The sequence below is a fragment of the Mobula hypostoma genome, chromosome 20 (genome assembly GCF_963921235.1).
Source record: "Mobula hypostoma chromosome 20, sMobHyp1.1, whole genome shotgun sequence".
Taxonomy (NCBI): domain Eukaryota; kingdom Metazoa; phylum Chordata; class Chondrichthyes; order Myliobatiformes; family Myliobatidae; genus Mobula; species Mobula hypostoma.
In genome coordinates, this window is record NC_086116.1 from 35,802,067 (window position 1) to 35,821,483 (window position 19,417).

A 19,417-nucleotide genomic window follows, 5' to 3' on the forward strand; every position below is an offset into this window, starting at 1 on the left:
ACTCAAATGGTAACCAGAGGCTGAGGATTAATTTATCAGTGGTGACATTGCCATTAAACTGTGAGCAACAATAATGCTTTCTCAGTTATTGAAATTCAGCCTTTGCTGAGAATGTGCGGACAATCTGCTTTCACACTAAATAGCCTGAAACCTGCACATTCTCAACTCCTGCTGCATGTGTGGTCAGATACGGACGGTCAGTGCAGAGCCTGAGAAGTGCAGTCCGCTTCTGCAACAGCTTCCAAACGTTGGTGTTTCACAGTGTGACACCGGAGGGGTCCCCACCATTGAGCACATCTACTTAGAGAACTGTCAGGGAAAAAGCAGCGTCCATTATTAACGACGGCCACCATCCTGGCCATGTTCTCTTGCTACTACAATCGGGAAGGAGGTAGAGGAGCCTTCGGTCCCATGCCACCAGGTTCAGGAACAGTTATTACCCTACAGCCATCAGGCTCCTGAATCAGAACGGATAACTTCACTCACCTCAACACTGAACTGATTCCATAACTTACAGACTCACTTTCAAGAACTCCACAACTTATGTTCTCGGTATTATTTATTTGGTTATTTTTTTATTTGTCGTCTTTTGCATGTTGGCAGTTTGTCAGCTTTGCGTGCATTTTTTCATTGATTCTATTGCTGTATTGTGAATGCCTGCAAATAAATGAATCTCAGGGTAGCATTAAGTGACATATACGTACTTTGATAGCAAATTTACTTTGAACTCTGAATCTGTATGGGGCTGCCAGTGTTAATGTAAAAGACACAGTTCACGGTATGTTTCCATGTACATGTGATAAATAAACTTGAATCTTAATCTTGAAGTAGTCAGAAAAGCAGATGCTGTGCTGACCCTTATCTGAACACAGATAAAAACATCTTCCTGCCACCGAGAGAATGCATCTGGAGTAATTTGCCTGAGTCTGATGTCCTCACAAATGAAACCTGTGCCAGAGAGAGTGAAGTTAATGAGATAAAGCAAATTGGAGTTGTACTGTCTTGTGTTTAGAAGATGCTGGGATGATCATAAGACCATGAGATAGATGAGCAGAAGTAGGCCATTCGGCCCATCGAGTCTGCTCCACCATTCAATTATGGGCTGATCCAATTCTTCCAGTCATCCCCACTCCCCTGCCATCTCCCCATTCCCTTTGATGCCCTGGCTAATCAAGAACCTATCTATCTCTGGCTGAAATGCACCCAATGACTTGGCCTCCACAGCTGCTTGTGGCAACAAATTCCACAGATTTACCACCCTCTGACTAAAGTAATTTCTCCACATCTCTGTTCTAAATGCATCTCCTTCAATTCTGAAATCATGCCCTCTTGTCCTATCCTAGACTCCCCTACCATGGGAAATAACTTTGCCATATCTAATCTGTTCAGGCCTTTTAACATTTGGAATGTTTCTATGAGATCCCCTCTCATTCTCCTGAACTTCAGGGAATACAGCCCAAGAGCTGCCAGACGTTCCTCACACAGTAACCCTTTCATTCCTGGAATCATTCTCGTAATCAACCGTGTAAAATTCTTGCAGGTTGGTCATTGGAAATTGACCCATGATTAAGCTCAGATTAAATTGGAGGATTGCTGAGCAGATTGGCTCAAAGGGCTGGAAGGGCCTGTGCCACACTGTATCTCAATAAATAGATAAACTAATCATGAAAGAATTTCCAATGGCCAATTAATGTACCAACCGGTTCACCTTTGGAATGTGGGAGGAAACTGGAGCACCCGGAGTAAATCCACATGGTTGACAGGGAGGACGTATAAACTCCTAACAGGGAGTGGCAGGAATTGAACCCAGGTTTCCTGTAATATACAGTGTTGTGCTAACTACTGTGCCATCCTAACCGGGAAGGTGTGAGGATAGTCTTTGCCATCTCTCCAGATGTGGGTTCAGCCACTCAGAGCAGAGATGAGGAGAAATGCCTTTGCCCAGATAGTGGTGAATCTTCAAAATTCTCACCCTAAGAGGACAGTGGAGGATCGGTCACTGAGTATATCTGGGATGGTGATGAATGGATCTCTGCATATTAAGGGGGATTAAGGGCTATCGTTTACCCAAGTTCCACAGGGCCATGAGAAACGGCCAGAGGGCTGTCATCTCAGCAAGTGCTATTCATTTCAAAGGAACAGATGGATGTTGTCCACTTAGTGATTTACAAACAGCTTCTTCCCCTCTGCTATCAAATGTCTGAATGGTTCATGAACACTGCCTCGCTGTTCCTCATTTGCTCTTTTGTAATTGGGAGTAATTTATTAATGTATTGCACTGCAAAACAGCAAATTTCACAACATATCTCAGTGATAATAGAGCTGGTGCTGATTCTGAATCAACCAGAGGGAGTGAGTAGTGCAGTCTCTCTATCTGCTCCACAATAGAGAGCAGGAAGTCATGTGAGGCTGTATTGTCTGCCCACTATGGGTCTCCGTCCATCTCTTCTGTGGACTTAGTGGTGCTTATCTGGGATTCATTAGTTCCTGAATTCCCCCAAAACTTTCCTATTCATGATTATTTAATGTCACTTCCAGTACATGAGTGTAAAGGAGAATGAAATAATTGTTAGTCTGGGTCTGATGCAGCACAAAGAACACAATAAGATAAAGAACACAATACTAAAAAACACAATAGATATAAATACATAAGATAGCTTATATACATAGATTGATTGTATGTCCATAAAATGATGCTAGGCAAAGGAGTCTCTCTACACAAGATGACCCTGACAGGAAGTGATAAAGTGGTAGGATTGGGGATGTGGAGGGGTGGGTTAGTGGGCGGAGGTGTTGATCAGCCTCACTGCTTGGGGAAGGTAACTGTTTTTGAGTCTGCTGGTCCTGGTGTGGATGCTGCATATCCACCTCCCTGATGGGAGTGGGATAAACAGTCCATGAGCAAGGTGGATGGGATCCCTCGTGATATCTCTGGCATCTTTCTGTATATATGTCCTAGATGGTGGGTAGGCTGGTGCCAATGATGTACTGAACAGTTTTGACGACCTGTTGTAGAGCCTTCCTGTCTGCCTCAGTGTAGCTTCTGTACCATGCAGTGATGCAGCTTGATAGGATGTTCTCTACTGTGCATGTGTAGAATGATGTGTGTAAAGTCCAGCTCTCTTCTGCCTCCTTAGAAAGCAGAGGAAAGTAGTTTCCTATCCATGTGTCTGTACAATTGTATTTTAAATATTGTTTATGTACTTGCTCAATCATCTTTTCTGGAATTTTTGCTCTGAGTGAAGATGTTAAATATTGTTTATGCACCTGTCTCAATCATTTCTTCCAGTAATATATTCCATAAACTGGCCACCATCTGAGTAAGAAACTTGTCCCCCAGATTTGAATTAAGTCTCTCCTGTCTCACCTTAAATCTGTGCCGTCTAGTTCTTGATTCTGTGTGGCTTGACCAATGTTATGTATAACACTGAACCCATGGAAGTGGAACGCTAATCCTTCCGTGAGGTGCGGGTTTGGGTGTTATTTTGCTTTGCCTGCCCTGTCTTTCCTTGGGATTCATGTCTGGGCATCTAACTGCTGAGCCTCTCCCAAAGAGGGGGAATGCACACAGACTGGTACATGTCTCCTTTTGAACAATTGCATCAAATTACAAGCCAGCTATCTCATGTAGAATGTGTTCATGCTTGCTGTAAGACAGCTGACACCTAGGGGCTCTATGTAAACCTGCTCAGATCAGAGGTGGGTTTATTCCCTTTGCATATTTAGTTACATTTTACACAACATGGACATCAAAACCACGGATTTCCAACATGGACATCAAAGCCACTGATTTCCAACATGGACATCAAAGCCTCTGGTCTCCAACATGGACATCAAAGCCTCTGGTCTCCAGCATGGGCATCAAAGCCTCTGGTCTCCAGCATGGGCATCAAAGCCTCTGGTCTCCAACATGGGCATCAAAGCCTCTGGTCTCAAACATTGACATCAAAGCCTCTGGTCTCCAACATGGGCATCAAAGCCTCTGGTCTCAAACATGGACATCAAAGCCTCTGGTCTCAAACATTGACATCAAAGCCTCTGGTCTCCAACATGGACATCAAAGCCTCTGGTCTCCAGCATGGGCATCAAAGCCTCTGGTCTCCAACATGGACATCAAAGCCTCTGGTCTCCAACATGGACATCAAAGCCTCTGGTCTCAAACATGGACATCAAAGCCTCTGGTCTCAAACATTGACATCAAAGCCTCTGGTCTCAAACATGGACATCAAAGCCTCTGGTCTCCAACATGGACATCAAAGCCTCTGGTCTCCAGCATGGGCATCAAAGCCTCTGGTCTCCAACATGGGCATCAAAGCCTCTGGTCTCAAACATTGACATCAAAGCCTCTGGTCTCAAACATTGACATCAAAGCCTCTGGTCTCCAACATGGGCATCAAAGCCTCTGGTCTCAAACATGGACATCAAAGCCTCTGGTCTCAAACATTGACATCAAAGCCTCTGGTCTCAAACATTGACATCAAAGCCTCTGGTCTCAAACATGGACATCAAAGCCTCTGGTCTCCAACATGGACATCAAAGCCTCTGGTCTCCAGCATGGGCATCAAAGCCTCTGGTCTCCAACATGGGCATCAAAGCCTCTGGTCTCAAACATTGACATCAAAGCCTCTGGTCTCAAACATTGACATCAAAGCCTCTGGTCTCCAACATGGGCATCAAAGCCTCTGGTCTCAAACATGGACATCAAAGCCTCTGGTCTCAAACATTGACATCAAAGCCTCTGGTCTCAAACATGGACATCAAAGCCTCTGGTCTCCAACATGGACATCAAAGCCTCTGGTCTCCAACATGGACATCAAAGCCTCTGGTCTCAAACATGGACATCAAAGCCTCTGGTCTCCAACATGGACATCAAAGCCTCTGGTCTCCAACATGGACATCAAAGCCTCTGGTCTCCAGCATGGGCATCAAAGCCTCTGGTCTCAAACATGGACATCAAAGCCTCTGGTCTCCAACATGGACATCAAAGCCTCTGGTCTTCAACATGGACATCAAAGCCTCTGGTCTTCAGTATGGACAACAAAGCCACTGCTCTCCACTAATAGTGCCACAGGGCCTAGTGTTCGCAACTGGCTTTAAATGGGGAAAATGATCACACAACATGAATTTAACAGTGTGATTGTATGAGAAGTTATTTATACACAGAATCCTTGACGCAGTCTGTTCTATTACGGGGATTAACTTCCCTGCCATCAAGCACATCTTCAAGAGGCACTGTCCATCAATAAGGGCCCCATCACACATGACGTGCCCTCTTCTCATTGCTACCATCAGGGAGGTACAGGAGCCTGAAGACCCACACTCAATGATTCAGGAACAGCTTCTTCCCCTCTGCCAGCAGATTTCTGAATAGCCCATGATTATGACCTCGGTAATCGTATTTTGTTCTAATTATTTATTTTTGTAACTTAGAATAATTTTTATCTTGCACTGTACCACTGCCACAAGACAACAATGTCGGTGATAATAAACCCGATTCTGATTCTGGCTAATAACTGAAATTGAATTTTTTAGACTCATCAAAGTGATTGATTTGCTGGTGACCTCAAGGCCTCAGCTATGTCTGTGGGCTGAGGATTGGCAAATGGCATTCATTCCAGACAAGTGCAAGCTGTTGCGTTTTGGTAAATCAAACCAAAGTAAATGGTAGGGGCTTGGGGAGTGTAGCAGAATAGAGGGGCCAAAGAGAGGAGGAATATAATATGTTAAAAGTGAAAAACAGAAAAAAAATTCTGCATTTGCTGGAAATCCAGAGCAACACACACAAAATGCTGGAGGAACTCAGCAGGTCAGGCAGCATCTATGGAGAAGAATAAATAGTCGACATTTCAGACTGAATTCTATGTGTGTTATATTGAGAGTGATGTTGCAAGTAGACAGGCTGGTGACGAAGGCACTTGGCACATTGGCTTTCATCATTCCTGGCATCTGAGTATCGAAGCTGGGATGTTATATTGCAGTTGTCCAAACACTGGGTGAGGCCAAACTTAAATTATTGTTTACTGTTTTGGTCATCCTGTTATAGGAAAGATGTCATTAAGCTAGAAATAGTGCAACGAAGATTTATGAGGATGTTACCGTGACTTGAGGGCCTGAGTTATTGAGAGAGGTTGAGCAGGTTAGGATTTTATTCATTAGAACATTGATACTGGAGGGTGACATTATGAAATCATGAGTAGCTTATATAGGAGTAACGTGCATGGTTGTCCCCTAGAAAAAAAAAGACTAAAAACTAGATGCCATAGGTTTACGATGAGAGGGGAAAGATTTCATAGTGACCCGAGGGGCAACTTCTTCACACAGAGGCTGGTGGGTGTACGGAATGAGCTCCCTGAAAAAAGCAGAGAATGAGGGAGTTGCAATAATCTTTAAATGATATTTGAATAAGTAGGCAGATAGGAAAGGTTCAGAGGGACATGGAACAAATGCAGGCAGTAAAACAGGTGAGCACTTTGGTCAGCATGGACCAGTTGGGCTGTAGGGCCTGCTTCTGGGCTGTAAGACTTTATGACTCTAAGCTCCCAGCAAAACATTTTGTTTGGGCAACTCTGTCACTCAGGTCTGGAGAGGGGGCTCAGTCCTGAATTCAAGTGTTGTTTATGTGGAGTTTGCACGTTCTCCCTGTGGTTGTATAGGGTACACTTTGGTGCTCCAGTTTGCTCCTACATTCCAAAGGTTGAAGGATTCAATTGCCCCCAGTGTAAGGGTTTGGAGAGAGAAACTGGGGCTAGATTCAATTGCCCCTAGTGTAGCATTTGGAGGGGGAATTAGAGAGTAGATACAAAATTCAAAGTAAATGTATAAACAAAGTCGCTATATGTCATCATTTGCTAGCCTGAGATTCATTTTCTCAGTGTCGTGTAATGAATCTGAGGATAGTATATGGTAATGTGTAAATACTTTGATAATAAATTTACTTTGAACTTTACACTTTGAGATTCAATTGTCCCTAATTTAGGTGTCTGGAGGGGGAATTGTAGGGGTAGATTTATTTGCCTCTTGTGTAAGTGTCTGGATGGAGGATTGTGGGGGTAGCTTCGAATGCCTTCAGTGTAGGGAGAATTAAAGGGTAGTGATTGGCACGTGCAAGGGAAAACAGGTGAATTGCTGAAAGAGCTCTGAGACAGCATGGATTTGACGTGTTGAGTGACCTTCTGTGTTGTAAGGGATCATGAATCCTCTCTGACACATGGTTTGATGTAACATTTCCTATGGGATTTGATGGTAATTCGTTATCTTTGAAATGTAAACGCTGCTGGGATGAAGGAAGCTCCAGAGACATTCCCTGCCCAGCAGTCTCCATGGCAACTGACACATTGTGTTGGTGTGACTGTTCGAGCGACATATACCGTCAGGATTCAAGCCAACTGTTCTGACCTCTACCTCCACATCTGATCAATTGACAAGGCCTCAGACCTGTGAAAGTGTGGTGTTGGGTGTTATAAAGACGGGAGATTCTGTAGATGCTGGGAATTCAGAGCAACACACAAAGTGCTGGAGGAACTCAGCACGTCAAGCAACATCTATGGAGGGGAATAAAGAGTCGATGTTTCAGGCTGAGGCCCTTTGTCAGGAAGGGACAAGTGTTGAGGTGTTGGTTGGTGCACGTCACCAGAACATAAGGGTGGACACCAAACCTCACAAAGCCAGGGGAAGCTGCCTCTTGTGTTTACTTATTGGAGTTTTTGGAGTTTGGGAGTTTGAGTGTAAACATGATTCTTCAAGTTTTCCAAGTGAAATGCTGTAATTTTTGTTAGATAGAGTGATAAGAGTCAGAGAACAATACAGCACAGAAACAGGCCTTTTGGCCCATTTAGTTCATGCTGAACTATTATTCTGCCTACTTCCATCAATCCACAACCGGACCATAGCCCTCCATACCCCTCCAATCCGTGAACCTATCCAAACTTCTCTTAAACGTCGGATTCAAATCCGCATCCACCACTTCTGCTGGCAGCTTGCTCTACACTCTCACCACCCTCTGAGTGAAGAAGTTCCCCCTCAGGTTTCCCTGAAGCATTTTACCTTTCACCCTTAACCTATGACTTCCAGTTCTAGTCTCATCCAGCCTCGGGGAAGAAAAAGCCTACCTGCATTTATCCTGTCTATATCCTCAAAATTTTGTATACCTCTATCAAATTGCCGCTCATTCTCCTACTTTTAAGGGGGAAAAAAGCCCTAACCTATGTAACCTTTCCCTATAAACCAGGCCCTCAAGCCCTGGCAACATCCTTGTAAATTTTCTCTGCACTCTTTCAATAACAGAACTTTGTGATTTCTTCTTCTTGCTGGAGCTCTCCATTTTATACATGTTCCATCTTCCAACCACCAATGTACAGAATGAGATGGCACTAAAGAGCTAGGAACTTGTTTCTGTTGGTCTTCTGCTTGTGAACTGAGCTTGTACACTCTATTCACATTGTAATCTGGTTTCTCCAATGGGGCAAACTCTGCCTTGAAAAATTCCACCAAAGTTTATTCAGCTAGAGTGAGATCTGTTCAAGTGTCTTCAACCATCTGTGACATTTCATCCCAAGTCACCTGCAAATCCTGAGTCATCTTCCTGACATCAACCAGTCTTCATTGTCCTCCCCTCACTCTGATAACCCCTCACCAATCCATCTCCATCGTCCTCCCCTCACTTTGATAACCCTCACCAACCCATCTCCAATGTCCTCCCTTGCTCTGATATCCCCTCACCAACCTGATGGCTTAAGTGGCTACTGAATATTGTCCCTGAGGAGGTGCTGGTGGTGGAGTCTTGGGGAGGGGTTGATTAGAATGTGGGAAGAATGAAATGGGATTAAAGCAGGAAAACAAGAGATTCTGCAGATGCTGGAAATCCAAAGCAACACACACAAAATGCTGGAGGAACTTGGCAGGTGAGGTAACATCTATGGAAAGGAATAAAGAGCCAATGTTTCAGGCTGAGACCCTTTATCAGGACTCAAGATAAGTGTAGGTAGATGCGTGAAGGTTGGCAGGGAATGGATGGGCAGAAGGGCCTCTTTCTGTGCTCTGTGGCTCATTAGACCATGTAATTGTGTGATACATTTACTCTGTTTCATTAATACCCACATAGCATCAATTAATTTGAAATATCCAACAAATAATAAACCTGGCACGGTAGCGTGGTGATTTACAGCACCGGTGACCCAGGTTCAATTCCCACCACCGACTGTAAGGAATTGGTATACTCTTGCTGTGACCCCGTGCGTTTTGTCGAGGAGCTTTGGTTCCCTCTCCACATTCCAAAGACGTAAGGGGTAAGTAGGTAAATTAGTCATGTGTGTAATTTGGGCAGCAAAGGCTCGTTGGGCCAGAAGGGCCCGTTACCATACTGTATCTGTAATTAAAAAAATATTAAAAATAAGTATCTCATCAAGCCAAGTAATTCATTGCAAAATTTTTTCCAGGTCAGAGGTTTGATGGGATACTTCAACTGTGACGACATAGGTATGTTTTCCTGTATCATTTGGATTTGGATTTGGTTGGGTCGGTGGAGGTGATGAATCTCCCAAAGGGATAACTTTCATTAGGTGTAGGAGTCACGTATCTATTTTCTGTCTGTCCATATTGTATTCTGTGTTGCGTGTTTTAATATGGGCTGTGCTAATTTGTCACATGGGTGGGGGCATGGTACGAGTAATGAGTATGGGCACGTATAGGCACATATTCACGCTTTGTGATGTCAATTTTAGTTCGATTAGAGAGAGGCTGAGCAGGGGAATTGGCTATTTGTTGTTGACCGCTTATTTCATTTATTATGCTAATTATGCTAATTCTGATCACTTCTTTGCTGGCATAATAAAGGATCAAATGTGCTTTTTTCGACTTGGCGCTCAGTTATTTGGAAGTGCGTCATACAGTGTCAACTCCTGAACTCGGTCTCTCAGCAGTTTTGGTTTGTAACTGCTGTATTGGGAAAACAACTTGATCCAAACCAGTGGCAGGATCATAATAAAAGGTGATGCTGGTTTTGATAAATGAGTCGGTTCTTTCAGGAGCATCGTTGGCAGCTCTCGTGATATTGCAAAAGTTGCATGTCAACAGTTACCCTTGGTGGGTCCAGAGGTCTGGAAACTCCCTCCTGGTGCTCCCTGTATTGTGGTGTTACCTGTTAACAAGTTTTTACAAACAATGCTCTCCTCAGTCTCTGTACTTTCACAAATAATTCAATGTGTTTCCTGGTGCTTCAGGCTGTGAAGAAAAGACCATGAACTTTCCTGAGAAGAAAAGGGGGTGAAATAAATCCACTGAAAGAACCAATGTGTTGGGTCATTAAAATAAACCATTGTAAATTTCCAATAAAGTCCGAGGATTCTGGGTTAGGTCTCTGAAGAGCCATTTATTCACTGCGGCCTCTAGCTCTTCTTATTGTTTGGAGTGCACACCCTCCTGAGGGGATTGGCTGTGACCTTTCCTGGAGCCAGTGTGGTTGGCGATAGGCAGCCTCATTATGGGAACCAGGTTCAATTGTTTGCAATTTAAAGAAAAGGACATTCTGCTTTTATGTTGTTGTATTCTAGGAATAATAAAATCTTTGATCTCCCTCTGGCTTTTTCCCCACTGTGAGGCCCCGTTTTTAAACCATACAGTATCTGCTGCTAACGGCCAGGTCCTGGGAGATGAGGGTCGATGTGGGAAGGAGGCTGCAGTTCCCGGATGTGGTGCACACAACCCTACGCCCAGACATTGTACTGTGGTCAACGGAAGACAAGAAAATAATTCTGGTCGAGCTGACTGTGCCGTGGGAGGAGGGATGGGAAGAGGCCCATGAGAGAACAGCCTTGAAATACCAGCCCTTACTGCAGGAGTGTAAAGACAAGAGATGGCAGACATGGTTGTTCCCTGTGGAGATTGGCTGCAGAGGTTTCCCAGCCAAATCAGCATGGCGGTTGTTGTCAGATCTGGGCCTGGACGAAAGGAGCAAAAAACAAGCAGCTCGTAGGATGGGGGAAGAGGCAGAACGAGCTTCTTGTTGGATTTGGAGTAGGCGAGAGGAGGGGAGCTGGAAGCCAGGAGCAGACGGGCAGTGATTTGGCCACCACTGCCGGCCGACCAACTGGAGAGTGTCGTGGTTAAGGGTCGAAACACTCGGTGAAGGTTAGAAACCAGCTGATGACATCTGCTCCTGGCGGAAGGCCACGGTTACCTTATAAGGTAACTGGAGAATGCACCCTAACAGGTGTATGTAACAAGTGTAATGCACTGAGGTTCTTGTTCTGTGATCAGAATGTGAACGCAAGAGATTCTGCAGATGTTGGAAATCTTGAGCCACACATACAAAATGCTGGAGGAACTCAGCGGTCAGGAAGACCTCCAGAGTTGCTGCCTGACTTCATGGGTTCCTCAAGCACTTTGTGGAATTTCTGGGGGAGCTGGTTTGAGGATATTACCGCGTTATTCATTCTCGAATGGGCTCTCATCTGCAGTGGTCATCTTCAAGTCTATCCACACCTGGCCTGATGACACTTCGTTGAAGAATGCTTCGTGCAGGTGCCCTGGCAGGTTTTGAGTGGATACACAAGCAGAACCTTTGGACAACATTGGAGAAAGATCCATCCTTCCTGAAAGCATTTTCAGTATGTAACATCCAATCATAGACCTTAAGCTTGGATGTAAACCAACAACATCTCACCCCGTTTTCCCTCAGTGAGATCCATCAAACTGCAATGTGACTCTGATCAGATTATTTGTCTTTACTCAGCTTGGACTATGGGAGAACTATTGTGCAGGGAACTATGATAACTTCCTACTGGAAACAGTGCATAGGATCTCTGGCATCCAGCTTTGCACTCTGATTAGAAGGAGTCTTCCCCACCCTCAATACTGCTTCAGAAAGTACCTGGGAAAAAAATAAAGTGGCGATTCTCTTTATTTTATTTATGTTTTATTATTTAGAGATGCAGCGCAGTAGCTGTCTCTTTCGGCCCACACTGCCCAGTTACACCCACGTGACTAATTAACCTACTGACCCGTATGTCTTTGGAATGTAGGAGGAAACCAGAGCCCCCAGAGGAAACCCACACGGTCACAGGGAGAACGTCAACACTCCTTGCAGACAACGGGTTACCCATGCTGTAATAGCATTATGCTAACCTCTACGCTACTGCACCGTCTCATGATCTTATAAGATCATCGCTCAGCCTCCTTCAATCTAGGGAAAGCAGTCCCAGCCTCTAACCCAAGTCCTTATAACTAATAACTTCCAGTCCTGGCAATATACTCACAAGTCTTTTTTGCACCTTGTCCAATTTAGTGAGATCTTTCATGGTGCCAGGCAACCAGAATTCCAAATATGGCGTTAACAATGGAACATGATGTCCCACTTCTGTATCCTGACTGATGAAAGGCTTCTTCAGCACCCAGTCCACCTGTGATGCCACTTTCAAGGAAGCGTAGGTGCCCTCCGAAGACATGCTATTCTACAGCACTCCCTATGGTCCTACCATTCACATGAGGATCAGAATCAGGTTTATTGTCACTGACGTCAGTCGTGAAATTTGTTGTTTTGTGGCAGCAAGGCAAGCACGGCAAATTACTATAAACTTAACGAATGAGACAGTGCTCGATTGAACTGAAATGAGCTAAACTGAATATGGCTGGACTCTTTCAATGTCTTTGAGTGTTGGGATTTTATATTCTGTTTTTTTTTCCCACTCATTTTTATTCCATTTGCGCTATTTGCTATTTTACACATTGGGGGTTTGATGTTTTTCTTTAGATTTAGATATAAATAGGTTAAGTGAGTGGGCAAGGGTCTGGCCGATGGAATACAATGTTAGTAATTGTGAGGTCATCCACTTTGGAAGGAAAAATGGAAAAGCAGATTATCCTTTGAATGGTAAAAACAAAATGCAGCACGCTGCTGTGCAGAGGGACTTGGGAGTGTTTGTGCATGGATCACAAAAGGTTGGTTTGCAGCTACAGCAGGCTATCAAGAAAGCATGATCTTAGGAATGGCAGAGCAGGCTCGACGGGCCAGATGGCCTACTCCTGCTCCTATTTCCTCTGTTCTTATGTTCTTTGAACGGGTTCCATGGTTTTTCTCTGTTTCGTGGCTGTCTGTGGGAAGGTGAACCCCAGGATTGTATACTGCAGGCGTACTTTGATAATAAATTGTACTTTGAGTCTTTGAAATAAATAGTGTAAAAGAAGAATATTGAGGTAGTGTTCAGGAACCACTCAGAAATCTGATGGTGGAGGGGAGGAGGCTGTTCCTGCATCATTGAGTGGGCCTTCAGGCTTCTGTACCTCCTTAGTGAGAATGGTAGTAATGAGAAGAGGGTATGCCCTAGATGGTGAGGTACCTAATGATGGATGTGCCTTCTTGAAGCATTGCCTTTGTATGTTTAATATGTTCACTGTGTCTGTCCTGTCGTGTCTTACCAGAATGCAACACCTCACATTTATCTGAATTAAACTCTCTCTGCCTTGGCCTGATTGATCACAATCCAGTTTTAATAGCAGCAAAAAGGTAATATTAACATTTGAGAACGTCAATTGTTCACAGCGTTCTTATTCTGTGATTTTGTGGAGTTATCCTTGTGGTACGTTTCTGTTTCACTATCTACATCTGAGGTAATCAGTTCAGATTTCTGAAAGGGCAATGAACCCATGAACTCCGCCTCACTATTTTTGATGTGTATTTGGACTACTTATTTAATTATACACAGATAGATAGATAGATAGATAGATGTGCGTGCGCGCGCGCGTGTGTGTGTGTGTGTGTGTGTATGTATGTATGTATGTATGTATTCCGGTTAAATTGGACACATTGGGACCAATGCATTTTGTCCCAATTAAGCAGCTGCCCCAATTAGCAGAATTTTCATGAAAATAGTTAAAATGGTATAAAAAAAAGCCCAACTGTCATTTAACTGAGTAACAAATTATGTATTTAAATGAAATACAGAACAAATTGGAACACGGCCAATACTACTGTACTATAAATCTGTGTGTTAGTTCCTAATGGTTATTGATGGAGGAAATCATCCAGTGTACACTGCCATAGTCTTTTGATTGACTGTAAATGAACAAAAGCAGTGCAGAAATCTTGTGCCGGTAATGGACTGCCTCCAAACAATGCTTTCAACGATTTCATCCTCCAAATATTCATTTTCATTGTAACGTGCAAGATGATTTTAGATACCTTAAAATTCTTCATGGGTCCTAACTTATTGGAAGTAGTGAAATTATTTCATTTTCACTCCCAGCGTTTCTGGCATTTCCAAGTCTGAATGCTCAAAACCACAGTGAGCAAAACAGTTCTGATTTGTCTTACTGCTTATTTCTCGCCAACTATCAGTGACAAAAATCACACTGCTTTTTGAACACAAACACAAGTAACTGATGCTATTTAAAAACTTACTTTACTTTATACTTTATTGTCACCAAACGATTGATACAGGAATGTATAATCATCACAGCGATATTTGATTCTGCGCTTCCTGCTCCCTGGAATACAAATACTAAATAGTAAAAATAGTAAAAAACAGTAAATATTAAAATTTTAAATTATAAATCATAAATAGAAAATAGAAAAATGGAAAGTAAGGTAGTGCAAAAAAAAACGAGAGGCAGGTCTGGATATTTGGAGGGTACGGCCCAGATCCGGGTCAGGATCCGTTCAGCAGTCTTATCACAGTTGGAAAGAAGCTGTTCCCAAATCTGGCCATACGAGTCTTCAAGCTCCTGAGCCTTCTCCCGGAGGGAAGAGGGACGAAAAGTGTGTTGGCTGGGTGGGTTCACTCTGAACATGGTGTAGCATCTAACTCTGCCACATGACATGCACGTGGCTGATACTAGTTAGAAATGTTTGGCAACAGTCTTCTGTCTCAATTGAGTGGCATAATGTCCCAAATAAATGAAGAGAATCCCAGCTATTTTCTTGATTTGTTTTTGTTCTTTCAGAGTTGTCCAAAATAAGCTGCTGTCCCAATTACTGACAGCCCAATTAACCACAATCCAGTGGAGATGTATATTTCTTTCTGTAATTTATAATTTGTTTTTAAGTATTCCACTGTACTGCTGCTGCAAAACAACAAATTTCATGACATATGCCAGTGATAGTAAAACTGATTCTGATTTGGAGAAGTCCAGAGTTGAAACATTAACTTCAATTATCTCTTCTCGGATGTTGCCTGACCACTTGAGAGTTTCCAGCATTGTCTGGTTTTCTTTCAGAATTCCAGCATCTGCGGTGTCAGTTTGATTTTCCACCATGTCTATTGGTTCTGTATTTCAGATTCGATAATCATTTCATAGAACAGTCAGGCACCATACAGGCTCTTCCTTCCATGACGATGTCCTGACCTTTCAGCCATTATCATCTGAGCTAACACTGCTGGTATCTATTTATTGTCTATTTATTTATTTGTTGAGATATAGCATGGGATAGGGCCTTCTGGCCCTTTGAGCCGTGCTGCCCAGCAATCCCTCGATTTAATCCTGGCCTAATCTGGAACAGTTTCCAATGACCAGTTATCCTACTGGTCCATCTTTGAAATGTGGGAGGAAACTGGAGCACCCAGAGGAAACCCATGCAGTCACGGGGAGAGCGTACAAGCTTTCTTACAGGCAGCGGCGGGAAAACCGGGCTCGGGATGAAAGGGAGGCTTTGGTGAGAAAGGCATCCTTAGTTAATAGAACATGTTGGCACGTGATGTTGTGCCAAACTTTTAACCTGCTCCTACAAACCCCTCCATTTTCCTATCATCCACATGCCTATCTGAGAGTCTTTTAAATGCCCCCTAATATATCTGCCTCTACCAACATCCCTGACAAGCGCGTTCCACACACTCACCACTCTCAGACAAAGTGCATGGGAGATGAACTGAGTATCACTGGACGGAGGACAGGGTCCAGTCCTAAGGTTCAAAGTAAATTTATTATCAAAGTATGTTCATGTCACGAGATTAACTTTCTTGTGGGCATTCACAGTAGAACAAGTAATACCAATACAATCAATGAAAAACGACATACAAGCAAAAACTGACAAACAACCAGTGTGAAACAAAAGACAAACTGTGTAAATAATGAAAAAAAAACCCACACAAAAATAAACAAATAAATAAATAAATAGATAAATACTACTGAGAACACGAGCTGTGGAATCAGTTCAGTGTTGAGCTGATTGAAGTTATCCCCTCCAGTTCTGAAGCTCCCAAACCGCTGTACCCTGAACAACTTGCACAGTCCAGGGAGACCAGCAGCCCCGACTCTGGATTCAGGAGGCTGAGGTCACCATCGTCACGGCAGTGGAGCACACAAAATGTGTATCTGGCTGATAGGAGGGCCCTGCTGCAGGATGGGATAGATATCATTCAGTTGTTGTTGAACATTTGGCAGCAGTTTGCGTTACCATACCCATGGCAAGCACCGGAAGAAATGCCCTGAAATTCGGATGCCAAGCGCGCACAGCCACTGCCAACTTGCAGAGTGAGTGAAGGAAATGAAGTTAATCGCCTTTCAGAAGATCTTACTTTTAACATAAGGTGACTCTTTACTTTTTGCCTGTCGCAGTGCACTTTGCAAACCTCAAAAATTTAATTAATGGAGGAAGCAAAAACCAGGACCAGGCAGATTATAAAACTATATATTAAATCCAAGATGTCACTTTTATTTTGGTGATTTATGCAACTTGAGATCAGTTTCCAGATCCAAATCTCCCGTTGCCTTGCAACAGCCGATTATAAAATCTCATTTCCTTCTTGCTTGGAGATGTTTGGGGGGAGGTTACTGAAGAAAATAGCATGCTTCCACTTCATAGAGAGGTAAATGGAAGCTTGGTAGCCTTGTGCTTGGTGTCTAGTTAGTGAAGTACTGGAGGACATGCATTTGAGTTGGGGGGGGTGCAAGTTTAAGATGCACAGGCCAATTTTCTTTTGGAACGGGCTGCAGGGAAAAGCAGTGGAAGCAGGTTTAGAGGTGGTCTTCAGGAGGTTGTTAGATACATGAATGTGCAGGGAATGGAGAGATATCGATCATCTTCACACCAGTATGCACTTGTTAACTTGTGTTTCTGTTACCAGTATGGTGCATGTCTTTCTGTGTGTGTACTGAGTTATCAGAACTGTCAGCAAATGAAAGGCATCGTAACTGACTGCCTGTAGGCAGCTGGTCTAGAGATAAACTCAAGAAGCAGGTTCATAATGCCCCACGTGAGAGGCTATGGAAACATAAGTCACTGTAATTGATGTGGGGCTATGATGCAAGTATTGTTCCAGAAGATCAGAACAATCTCAAAGTAATATTGTCGGTCCCCATTAAAGGGGTTACTGAGCATGGCTGACCCACCTGACCCCAACTGGCCAATACATCACAGGCACATCCCTGGGAGAGCTCAGCAGGTCAGGCAGCGTCCGTTCCTCCAGCATTGTGTGAGAGCTACTCCAGATTTTGGGCATCTGCAGAATCGCTGGTGTTGATGATCCGCTCATCCCCCCCCTGCTCAAGGGGTTAGATGGGACTAAGGAGGAAAAACAGGTTTGCATGGACTAGATGGGTCAAAGGACCTGCTGCTGTGCTATAATACTCTATGACTTTAACTCTATGAAGTTGAAGCCAAGACGTACTCAGCTTGATGGGCTGAATGTCCTGCTCCTGCCCATGTTTAATATGTTGCTATGTTCTTGCATATTATGAGGACATTAGCCCGTGTTAATGGAATATTTACCTCAAGTGCAAGATTTAAGACATAAGACTTAGGAGCAGAATTAGGCCATTCAGCTCATCAAGTCTGCTCCCCCAGTCCATCATAGTTAATTTATTAACCCTCTCAACCCCATTCTCCTACCTTCTCCCCTGGCTAATCAAGAACCTATCAAATCACAAACAAGAGAAAATCTGCAGATGCTGGAAATCTCAGTAACACGCACAACATGCTGGAGGAACTCAGCAGGCCAGACAGCGTCCATGGAAAAGAGTGAACAGTTGACACTTCGGGCCAAAACCCTTCGGCAGGACTGGAGAAAAAAAGCTGAGTAGATTTGAAAGGTGGGGGAAGGGGAGAGAGAAACGCCAAGCGATAAAGTGAAACTTGGAGGGAGAGTGATGAAGCAAAGAGCTAGGAAGTTGACTGAAGGCCATGGAAGAAAGAAGAAGGGGGGAGGGGCACCAGAGGGGGATGATGGGTGGACAAGGAGATAACATGAGAGAGGGACAAGGGGATGGGAAATGGTGAAGGGGAGGGGTGGTGGAGGCATTACTGGAAGTTTGAGAAATCAATGTTCATGCCGTCAGGTTGGAGGCTACCCAAACAGAATATGTGTTGCTCCTCCAACCTGAGTGTGGCCTCATCACGACAGTGGCGGAGGCCATGGATGGACAATTCAGAATGGGAATGAGAAATGGAATTAAAATAGATGGCCAATGGGAGATCCTACTTGTTCTGGTGGACAGAGTGTAGATGCTTGCCAAAGCGATCTCCCAATCTACGTCGGGTCTCACCGATACACAAGAGGCCACACCAGGAGCACCGAACACATATATGACCCCAAACAGACTCACAGGTGAAGTGTCGTCTCACCTGGAAGGACTGTTTGGGACCCTGAATGGTAGTGAGGGAGGAGGTGTAAGGGGAAGGTGAACCACTTGTTCCACTTGCAAGGATAAGTGTCAGGAGGGAGATCAGTGGGGAGAGACGAACGGACAAAGGAGTCGCACAAGGAGCGATCCCTGCAGGAAGCAGAAAGTGGGGGGGGGTGAGGGAAAGATGTGTTTGGTGGTGGGATCCAGTTGGAGGTGGCAGGAGTTTCGGAGAATTATGTGCTGGACGTGGAGGCTGGTGGGGTGATAGGTGAGGGCAAGAGGAACCCTATCCCTGGTAGGGTGGCAGGAGGTTGGGGTAAGAGCAGACACGTGAAATGGAAGAGATGCGGTTGAGGGTGTTGATTGTGGAGGTAGGGAAGCCTCTTTCTTTGAAAAAGGAGTACAGCTCCTTGGTTCGAGAATGAGAGGCATCATCCTGAGAGCAGATGCGGTGGAGACGGTGGAATTGAGAGAAGGGTATAACATAGAGAACCTATCAAACTTTACTTTAAATATACCCAATGACTTAACCTCCATTGTCGTCTGTGGCAATGAATTCTGCAGATTTACCCACCTCCAGATAAAGAAATTCCTCCTCATAAGATTATAATACACAGGCTCAACAAGGTCATAGTGCGCTAGCACACAGAAACAGGCCCTTCGGCCCATCTGGTCAATGTTAAACTTTCATCTAGCTTACAGCCATTGACCCGTGGTCCTCCAGTATGAAAACTAAACTCCTCTTAAACGTTCAGAATCAAACCCATATTCACCACTTCCTCAAAAGACATGCTCGATCAGGGTGATGTGAAGCTATGGGAGCAGATGGTGGATGGTCGTATGAACAGTGTGTGCATATCACAAA

General features: G+C 44.1%; 1 protein-coding gene across 8 annotated transcripts in view; it reads left to right on the forward strand.

The window, feature by feature from the left end:
* The window catches only part of sema3d (sema domain, immunoglobulin domain (Ig), short basic domain, secreted, (semaphorin) 3D), a 270,876-nt gene that overhangs the window by 64,996 nt on the left and 186,463 nt on the right, over positions 1 to 19,417 (forward strand). For 2 of the 8 annotated variants that reach the window (XM_063072668.1, XM_063072670.1), the window contains exon 2: positions 9,435 to 9,474. The exons of 3 other annotated variants lie outside the window; for them this stretch is intronic. The gene's annotated coding sequence lies outside the window, so the exon portion shown is untranslated. Of the gene's footprint in view, positions 1 to 9,434; positions 9,475 to 16,379; positions 16,518 to 19,417 lie in introns of those variants that run through there. 3 more of the 8 variants (XM_063072666.1, XM_063072669.1, XM_063072673.1) reach the window with 3 other exon arrangements.